Here is a 2,207-nt window from a genome sequence, read left to right on the forward strand (position 1 = left end):
ACATCTTTTCTAACTTGCTGTGGTTCTTATTTTGTGGTTCTACATAATTGTCTCAATGGAGTGTTTCAGTGAGGTGTGTGGGAGAGAGAGTGAGTTTGCGTGTGGCTGTGTGAGAGAGAGAGAGAGAGAGAGAGAGAGAGAGAGTTGTGTGGTTAGGTTGCTGTTCTTTGGTTAATTGTTCTTCATGTGAAGTGCATTAAGTATAATGGTATGAAATGTGCTATAGGCCTACACAACTGACTTGACTTTCACCTTTGTTCCCAGTGGGTAGAAATGGCGTCTGCCAGCAGTCTCCTGTCAGAAGATCATTTCCTGTGTTCTATCTGTCTGGATGTGTTCACCGATCCAATCGCCACTCCATGTGGACACAACTACTGCAAAGCCTGCCTCACACATCACTGGGACACTAATGATGTGTGTCAGTGTCCACTGTGTAACAAAAGGTTCTTTAAAAGACCAGAGATCTTTGTCAATACTTTCATTTCTGAGATGGTTGATCAGTTCAGGAAGTCAAAGCGGATGAAAACAACTTCCAACGCCATCCAGGAAGCTGCTAAACCAGATGAAGTGTCCTGTGACATCTGCACTGAGAACAAGCTCAAGGCTGTGAAGTCCTGCCTGGCGTGTCTGACCTCCTACTGTGAGAATCACCTGGAGCTTCATCAGAGAGTCACAGCGTTAAAACGACACAAACTCATTGACCCTGTGAAGAACCCGGAAGACTTGATGTGTAAGAAACATGACAGACCTCTGGAGCTGTTCTGTAAGACTGACAACGTGTGTGTTTGTCAGTTCTGCACTGAGTCAGACCACAAATTACACCAAATTGTATCTCTGAAAGAGGAATATGATGGAAAGAAGGCTGAGCTGGGAAAGACTGAGGCCGAAGTTCAGCAGATGATCCAGGAGAGACAAGAGAAGATTCAGGAGGTCAAACACTCAGTAGACCTCAGCAAGAAATATGCAGACAGAGAGATGGCAGACAGTGTGCAGGTCTTCACTGCTCTTGTGAGCTGTATTGAGAGAAGCCAGGCTGAGCTCTTTGATGTGCTTGAAGAGAAGCAAAAAACAACAGAGAAACAGGCTGAAGGCTTCATTAAAGAGCTGGAAGAGGAAATCACTGAGTTAAAGAAGAGAAGCTCTGAGCTGAAGCAAGTCTCACACACTGAAGACCACCTCCACCTCCTCCGAAACTTCCCATCCATCAATATCCCTCCACCCACCAAGGACTGGACAAAGGTCAATGTCCATCGGTCTTCATATGTGGGGATTGTGAGCACAGCTGTGGCTCAGCTGGAGAAGACACTCAGTCAAGAGATGAAGAAGCTGGGTGATGAGCTGAGGAGGATCCAGCAATATGCAGTAGATGTAACTCTGGACCCTGATACAGCACAGTGCGAACTCATCCTGTCTGAGGATGAGTTCGCTGTCTGAGGATGGATTCTCTGTTCGATACTGTGTCTTTGGAAAACAAAGCATCTCCTCAGGGAGGTTTTACTACGAGATTCAAGTAAAGGGGAAGACTGGCTGGCATTTAGGAGTAGCCAGAGAGTCCATCACCAGGAAGGAATCAGTTACATTTATCCCGAACAATGGTTACTGGGCAATGGAATTGAGTAAGCTAAATGCAGTGTACAAGGCTCTTGCTGACCCTCCTGTCCTCCTCACTGTAAAAGAGAAGCTCCAGAGAGTGGGAGTGTTTGTGGATTATGAGGAAGGTCTGGTCTCCTTTTATGATGTGGAGGCCAGAGTTCTAATCTACTCTTTCACTGGCTGCACCTTTACTGAGAAACTCTATCCATACTTCAATCCATTTAGCAACCAGGGTGGTAAAAACTCTGTTCCCCTGACCATCTGTCCTGTCAGTTATACAAATTAGACTCATCCTCATGCTTTCCATGAAAATATGAATTGTGATTTAAGTGTGTATATTTAAGGTTTGTGTTATATTTTCTCATCAAACTGTCAAAGCCATCCAATTGTTTAACTAAATGTTCTAACAACTACATTTTAAGAACTTCAATTAATTTACAGTAACAACTCTGTTGAATTTGAGGTGAAAATCTGTTTTGTTACTTTGTACTTTCATGCAATGATTCTGATGTTAATGATAATCTCTTCACAGTATGCAGCTGATGTTAATGATTAACTAATGTAGGCCTACTTTACAGTAGCTACAGTATAACCTGCACACCACTCAATCTTTG

The 2,207-nt window shown here is 43.7% G+C and overlaps 1 pseudogene across 1 annotated transcript; it reads left to right on the plus strand.

Moving 5' to 3' along the window:
• Positions 1 to 273: 273 nt before the first annotated feature.
• LOC306918116 (zinc finger protein RFP-like) lies at positions 274 to 1,879 on the plus strand (annotated as a pseudogene). The gene has a single exon. The product of its transcript is annotated as a zinc finger protein RFP-like (transcript).
• Positions 1,880 to 2,207: the final 328 nt, after the last annotated feature.

This window comes from Electrona antarctica (assembly GCF_951216825.1).
Source record: "Electrona antarctica genome assembly, contig: scaffold_385, whole genome shotgun sequence".
Taxonomy (NCBI): domain Eukaryota; kingdom Metazoa; phylum Chordata; class Actinopteri; order Myctophiformes; family Myctophidae; genus Electrona; species Electrona antarctica.